The sequence below is a fragment of the Cuculus canorus genome, chromosome 3 (assembly GCF_017976375.1).
Source record: "Cuculus canorus isolate bCucCan1 chromosome 3, bCucCan1.pri, whole genome shotgun sequence".
NCBI lineage: Eukaryota > Metazoa > Chordata > Aves > Cuculiformes > Cuculidae > Cuculus > Cuculus canorus.
Window position 1 is genome coordinate 21,501,473 of NC_071403.1, and position 8,016 is coordinate 21,509,488.

Sequence of the window (8,016 nt, forward strand, 5' to 3'; positions counted from 1 at the left end):
CTCATCCATAAAACCTGTTTTCTGCTTCTGGCAGAACAAGCTCATCATTCGCATTTGGTGATTTTTCAGGTGTTGCATCTCATTTCCCAGTTGTGTAGGAAGTTTCTAAAGCAATAATAATCTCTGTTTGAACGTATCCTTTCTGATATTTTGAGAAAACTGGTTTTCTTTATACTGTTGTATTATAAACACCTCCTTTGTATATAAGATTGAAATTTGGACACTTTTGAAATAAAGTTCATTGTATAAAGAGATGAATTCTTAGAGAGGTTAGCTGAATCAGAATGACCAGTCACTAATGAGGTTCCACAAGGATCCATCTTAGAGCCAGTACTCTTTAATATCTTTAATATTTATCATAAATTACTTGGATGCAGGACTCGAAGGTTTACTAAACAAGTCTGCTGATGACATGAAAGTGGGGGGAGCTGTTGACTCTGTTGAGGGCAAAGAGTCCCTGCAGAGGGATCTGGATAAATTGGAGAGCTGCGCAACCACCAACCACATGAAATTTACCAAGGGCAAGTGCCAGATTTTGCACCTGGGACGCAGCAGCCCTGGCTGTCCATACAGACTGGGGAGCGAGAGGCAGGAGAGCAGCCCTGCTGAAAGGGTTTTGGGGGTTCTGGTCAATGGCAAGTTGAACATGAGCCAGCAGTGTGCCTTGGCAGCCAAGAGAGCCAACTGTGTCCTGAGGTGCATCAAGCACAGCATTGATAGCCAGGTGAGGGAGGTGGTTGTCCTCCTCTACTCCACACTGGTGCAGCCCCACCTCAGGTACTGTGTCAGTGCTGTTTTGGGCACTTCAATATAAAAATGATACCAAACTACTGGAGAGTGTCCAGAGTAGGCCACAAAGTTGATGAAGGGCTTAGAAGAACAGCAAAAGTCACTTGGTCTGTTCAGCCTGGAGAAGAGGACACTGAGGGGAGACCTCATCACAGTTTACTGCTTCCTCACAAGGGGAGGAGGAGGAGCCAACACTGATCTCTTCTCTCTGGGGGCCAATAATAGGACCCAAGGGAGCGTCAGGAGGGGTTCAGGTTGAATATTAGGAAACAGTTCTTTGCTCAGAGGGCACTGGAACAGCTCCCCAGGGAAGCAGCCACAGCACCAAGCCTGACAATATTCAAGAATGCACTCAGACACATGGTGTGAATTTTGAGGTTGTCCTATGCATGGATCAGAGCTGGACTTGATGATTCTTGTGGGTCCCTTCCAACTCAGATCATTCTATGATTCTATGATTTAGAACCATTAAACCTTTAGAGCTGATTGTCATGAGAAAATGACTTGAGGAGTCAACTCTCAAAATACTGTTCAGTGGGCTACACATTCTCTTACATTCCCAGCCTGGTTTGATAAATGATCTACGTAAACTGGTGTTTACAGACATAGCTTTAAATAGCCTTGGAGAGTGTCTGTTTGAGGTCCCAAACCTTTTCCTCTAACGTCTTAGTTCTGACCACCAAATACTTGCTCTTCCTGTCTTGTGACTTTCAGTGACTGGAGGGATGGTGGAATAAAGATACCAACACTTGTTAACTGAAGTAAGCTAGCTAGAAGGTCTCCCTAACCATGATTTCTAGATTCAAAGATTAATTCAGAGGTATTCAACAGGTTTTCATAAAACATGAATTCAAAGAGAAGTGTTCTTAGATGGTGCAAGTACTGTGTGTGTGTGTGAGCAAATGCATTACCGCTGTGCTCATGCCCCATTGCCTTTAATCTGACTTCTAACCCAGATATAACCAGCACAGAAGGTTTTGAGTAACTGCACTCTCAAAGCCAATGTTCTCTCCATTTTTGTTTTGCCAGATAAAACAAGGAGCACGTTCTCTTTTGGGGACCAGCTCACAGTATTTGAGGCACTTTATGGCTAAAGTGGCTTTACAGTTATTATAGCGACACACACGGCTGCAAGTTAATGAGTTAGAAATTAATCATTTATACAGCTCGCCTAGTACTTCAGCAGGAAAAGTATTAAAAATCCATAGCAGAAACTTGTGGAGTCTGTTGTGAAGTTACAATAGGAGCTGCCATGGTTGAATATGCATGGAAGTTATCTGAAGAGGGGCAGTTCTAGAAAAAGGAAAGTGTAGCTTGTGGCGCTTACAAAAAGGACCTTAATGAAGAGTTGCTGGGAAACACTACAGGCAAGTGTCAGAAAATACCTGAGACCTGCAAAGGCGCTAACCCACAAGAGCCGTGTGTCTCAGGTATGTCACAGCACTAAACTAGGCTTGAAACACTTCCAGCATTGGCAGGGCTGCTACCTCACTGCTGGCTGGGTCAGTTGTGAAGCTCAAGTGTCAGTGTTACTCAAAGTACTGCAACGCTACAAGGCATCATGAAAGATAGGATCTGTTGGGGATAACTCTTAGTACACACTCTCCCTATTTGCACAAAAGCAGGATTTCCTCACTAAAACTGGAAAGTTGCTCTGGACTTGGAGCTACGTGTTGAAAACAGATTGTGCCCCTTCACTTTCTGAATCACGTAATAATAGTACCCTTGCCTTGCTCAACAGACATTAGCGTTTCCTTCAAGAAAGGCTACATTTTCACAGAATGAAGTGTCCCATAGTAAAATTGGATTAAAATATTGACCTCTTCTATTCTGACCCAACAGTTTGCTGTGGTGCTGTGAACTTGACCAGAGACCTGATCCCTGTTTTTTAAAGGGGAGAGTTCAGAGTCTAGGCAACACAAATAAATGTAGAGCTTTTGTTGTAAAACAGGACCTCTGCTCTTAAATCAATAGAGAACAAGGTAAATGCTTGCTTGCGTTATCATCAGTCATGTGGGGAATGCAGAGAAGCTGGCCACTGCTGTAATGCTTCTGTTAAGCTTTTCCTAAACTTGTCTCTGAGACTGACTCTGTTTCTGTGTTGTGGTTTCATGTTGGGGTTTTTTCCTGAATCTTATTTCTCCACTAGAATCTAAAATTCACATTCGTGACCACTTGTGAGTAATCACTCAAGCAAATCTAGGTCTAAAGTTAACTACGTGAGGTGTGTTTCTTTACAGGGTGACTCTTGAATTCCACAACAGAAAACAAAACAACCTGTAAATGTATTTGACTTCTGACTTTCATCCATAAATATATTTAACCCAGACACTGCATCCTTGTGCTAACAAAGAACCAGGAAGCAAAGACAACAGATGCCATCACTGTGATGAGGAAGAGGAGGCAGTTCAAGGAAATGAAAAATAGCTGCCTCTCCCATTTCTTAATGTGTTTAATCAATATCAGAAAGTAGCTGTTAAACCATTATTCTTTTAACCAACTTATATTAGTTACCCAGCCTGTTTAGGGACTGATTAAATATAAATAGTAATTTGTCTATGGAGAATGGAAACTGGGTAGCATTCAAGAACATATATACATTCAATAATACCGATCTCTTGGTTAGTAAACAGACAGTTCTCTCTACAAGACTTGCTGACCTCTCCTGGATAAAAACTCGTAAACAGTTTGGAATACTGTCTTTGTTAATGAATGGAATCTGATCTCCATCACAAACCGGACTGATCCTTTCTAATGTTACAAACCACATTAGATGAAACTGATTGCTGTAGTCAAGAGCAGAAAATTCCCATGCCATCACACAAACCATGTGAAAGAAGCTGTTTCAAAGCATGACTCAGAGAAGGCTGTAATACTTGGTTCAGTTCAGTAAGCTGAGTTTTGTAAGTGAAAGCTTGGAATTACTAACTTTACCACCAAAGAAAAGTTCTTATGCTTTTGATTCTGCTGCCAAGAGGGACTGTGTTGGAAGGGTACCAGAGAGTTCCTGGCTGACTTTGCTGGAAATGTTGCAATGTTACAGAAATCACCAGCCACCCAGTCTGCTGCATATGGGACATGAACTGTAATTCACTGGCATTATTACTGGTCAATTAGAGATGCACCCAAGTGACTGAGACCTTGATCTGTGTCTATGCTGTGCAAGCTGACACATGCTCTTGCAGGCTTGCCAGCTCTGAACTGAGCTCCGTAGAGACCATCCTCTGCAGGGCTTTGACTGAGGACAATGAGGAGTTTGATTCCTTTCATAGTATGACGTGAGACCACTCTGATCTCACCAGAGGATTCCTGGGAAGCTGCCAAAAAGACAGCAAAACTTTCTTTTATTCCATTCAGAAGGAAAATAACCTGAGATTCTCTATGCTAACCAGCAGAGCTTTTTCAGTACATAGCCCCAGTCTTTGTTGCTTTAAGTCCAAGGTTAAGATCTTGGAATGTACATAGTTCAAAGATCCTCCTGAACAAAAAGCTTCTAATGCTGTAAAAGCCTGAAAGCCTCAGCTTCGTCTATTGCTGTGCTTGGTTCTATCTAAGCAGCAATATGTTGAGTGACTTGAAGTGGGTCTTGAAAGTCTAGCAGTGGAAGGGGACATTCACAATGTTGAAAGACTGCTTGAAAGTATGGAGCTCATTTGGAATTGAATTATATGGGCTCATCTGTATAGGCTCTATAAGTTTCTAAAATCCCTGCTGCTTGGTTTTTGTTTTCTTTTTCTTTACTGAAATTATTTTTTCTTTGAGAATACTAAAGCTGCATCTCTTTCTTTTCCTCTAGTAAAACAATTAGCTTTTGGATACTGGAATCCTGAACGTAAAATCAGTATACATTTAATTTTAGTTGCCTTGCAGCCTTACTTAGATCTGTAGAAAGACCTGTACTTCTGCAATTTACTGAGCTGTTCTCACCCAAATGCCGGCACAGGAAACAGACAAGAAAACCTGTCTAAAGCCCAGGGGAAAAGCAAGAACCATTAAGACCCCATAGGGAGAATGGCAGCTGGTATTGGCTTTTTCTTGCTTCTCACTATGTTCCTGACAGGCCACTTTCCTCTCGGACACCAAGTGTTTAGGTGAATCCAAAGGAGTGTCTGAGATTAAATATGCTGTGTGGATTTGTCACTGTGAGCAAAGCTTCCAGTGCTGCTGCAGATCTCCTTCCACAACTCCTGGCACTCATGCTCTTACAGCACCTTCTAGTGAATTTTCTTTTTAGAAGCTGGAATTGTCCTGCCTGTAAAAACTATTGCAGGCATGTTACTAACCATAATGTGCTGAAAAAGCTGGATGTTAGCTGGTATCAGTGTGACTTTTTGTGAGGCTGGCAAAAGTCCTTGCCTTCCCCTTTCCTTGCAAGCTGTCTTAATTAATCTGATGTATGCGGACCAGAGAAGTGGTGAGGCTATTGAGACTGTCAGAAGGATTGACAACAGTTTAGGAGCCACTTTCTGGAATGTATGCTGGAGACAGGAGCTTCTTGAACACTGTTTGGCAGCAGTTTCTTCCTCCCTCCCTCTGGAAGTGATCATCATGTGGTATCACTGTATGTGCACACACAGCATGGATGCAGAGGGGAGACACCACAATAATTATTTTGATGGTTTTGACTAATCTAATGGAGTCAGAGTCAAGGACACCAGAATCACCACAGAAATGTGTGCAAGCTGGAAAACAAGCATCTTTGAGGATTTACAATACACATGGTACAATCATTTTTTAGCTTCATTTCACCCCCATAGGCAGCCCCCAAGCTCATTTTTCCTACCTGTTATATTTTCTTCTTCTCTTCTTGGTTCCAAATGCTGGAAATGTTTGCTCTGCTACTGTCACTACAGATAAAAGGGAAACATCTTTTCTCCAGCTGCAGGCCCCTAGCAAGCCCCAAGTCTTCCATGAAACATGGGAAAAGGTTTTTCCTTCACATGCTGGTCAGAATCCCCTGTTGCATTCATAGCAAGGCTGCTCTGAGTTATGAGGGCAGGGAATTTTTCACAAGCAAAGTAATTCAATGACTGCCTCACGCCCTCAGATGACCACAGATGTGGGTACTAGGAATAGCTGTCTTCATTAGAAGTAGGGGCTGAAATACAGGAAAAAAGAAAGAGGCTATTTCATGTCCCCTGAGTACAATAATATTCCAGACTGTTACTGTGTAAATGTTTGATCTGCTGCTCCTATTTTAAGGTGTGGCTTGGGTAGGTTCTACTTGATTGAGACATAAACAGGTTTCCTGCCAGATATGCCTGTTGATAGGTTGTTATTAACTCAAGCTTTCGTGGACGTTTTACATGGTGAGTGTTTTTCAGGCACTTCTAGAAATCTAATATAGTGAGCATAGGAACCTTCACAGGCTGTAAACTAATATACCTTCTTTTGATATTCTATATTTATTTTGGGAGCAGTTTGTGCATTCAGTGTCATCCACACAGCTTAGAAATAAACTTTAATGACAGTGTGGACTTCTTCCAAAAACTCTTACTCTAGGAAAAAGATATTCTTCAGTGTGAAGTAGAAGGGTATGTCTTTTTGCAGAGCAGTACAGCTGGATGGAGCAGTTGAAGGTCTTCTGAAGTAAAGAATTGTGTCAAGTGCAGCTACCAGGCTTGGAACTGGCATGAAAATCCTTGCTTTGCTCAGTGTCCATTTCAACAAATCTGAAAGTTACTGCTTTGATAGTGTAGGTCAAAGCTGAATCCTGAGTTCTCTCTTTGTGAAATATGCTCGTGTCAACGCTTAACATGTGTTGTCTTTTAAACCTCAGCCTAGAGGGCACTTTCGTTTTAAATCAATCCTATCCACAATTGAACTTCGAAAAGAGTTCGCGAAACCTGAAGTTTCACAGTTATATTTAAGTCCTAAATGGCCTTTAGGTTAAAATTTCCAGTGAAGCTGCAGGTAAAATCTCTGGAAGTTCTCAGCCTGGTGTGTTCAGGCTTAAAGACAGGTAGCGTGACAAGTCTTTTATTAACAGAAATGACTCAGACCTTCAAAGACTGTAAGCGAAGAGTTTAACAATCATATTAAGTTGATAATTGAGACACTAAAGGAACTATGCTTACTTAAGAATAGAGAAACTATATGAAATTCAGCTAGAAGCAGCATTTTAAGACCATCACTGCTTAAACTTCAGCAATATGGTGGCACACAAATGGAGATAATTAAATGAAGTTCCGAAAGATGAACAAAGCAAGACTAGAGATAAAGCCCACAGAAAACTAGTGAAAGCCACAAAAGAAAAGCAAAACAAGAACTTCCTTATCTGTCCTACAAAGCTGATCATACCCTGATGATCACCCAGATGACCCAGCTTAACTGTTTCTAAGAACAAGTATTCTTTGCTGTAATTGGGGGACTTTAGATTGAAATAGCATGAAATTGCACACGAATTAAGCTAGAACTGACCATGAGGAACAGTATAAAGAAACTTGGCTGAACAGAGAGCGTTATGCTTTATGGTTAGCTAGTTCAAAATTTGTTTCAATGAGATAATTGTGTTTCCTGTTCAGCTTTCAAACAGAACAACACGAGGGTTCAGCCAGTTGAAGAAAATCAAGCTGTAACAAAAACTATTGTGTGGTACTTTTTTGTACATAAATATTGTGGTTAGGGGTGTTTGTTTTAACTCAAAAGGCCACCTGACAACAAATCTAAGTTGTCTTCTAAAAGAGGAAAAAATCAAATTAAGATCTTCAGAGATTTTAGTGGATTATCTGTAATACCTCTTATCTCACATGAAAGAAGCCTACGGTTTGCAACAGTGGTGTGAGATACTCATCTAGGTAAGTGAAAGTCCTTATGCCACCCTCCATTTTATGAAGATTTGGGCTACAAAGTAAGACTGGGAGTCTGAAAGGAAAAAACAGGAATGAGAACTAGGACAGGTGATTTCCGCACCAATGAATAAGTCCTGCAGAGATATAAGGTAGGTTGCAGTCAGTAAAAGCCCAGATCAGGTATATTAAGTCTTTGTTTCTAATGCAGCCAACCAGAACCGGTTTTCTACTTAAAAAACATTTAAATACCTACAAGGAACTCTAGGAGATGCCAGCTAGGCTGCTCTGGACTTAAAGATATTTCTTACACTCTTCTTGGTCAATGATTCAGACCGAGATAGTTATTAGCATGCTACCTTCCTTGCAGGTATATCAAGAATGTGAGTAATTTCTTAATAATCTCCCTCCTAGGCGCTACTACAGATATCTCTAGAAG

At 41.1% G+C, this 8,016-nt stretch overlaps 1 protein-coding gene across 1 annotated transcript in view; it reads right to left on the bottom strand.

Moving 5' to 3' along the window:
• The window catches only part of GJB7 (gap junction protein beta 7), a 42,674-nt gene extending 37,043 nt beyond the window's left edge, over window positions 1–5,631 (bottom strand). Inside the window, exon 1 of the mRNA XM_054061181.1 lies at window positions 5,573–5,631. The gene's annotated coding sequence lies outside the window, so the exon portion shown is untranslated. The remainder of the gene's footprint in view (window positions 1–5,572) is intronic.
• Window positions 5,632–8,016: the final 2,385 nt, after the last annotated feature.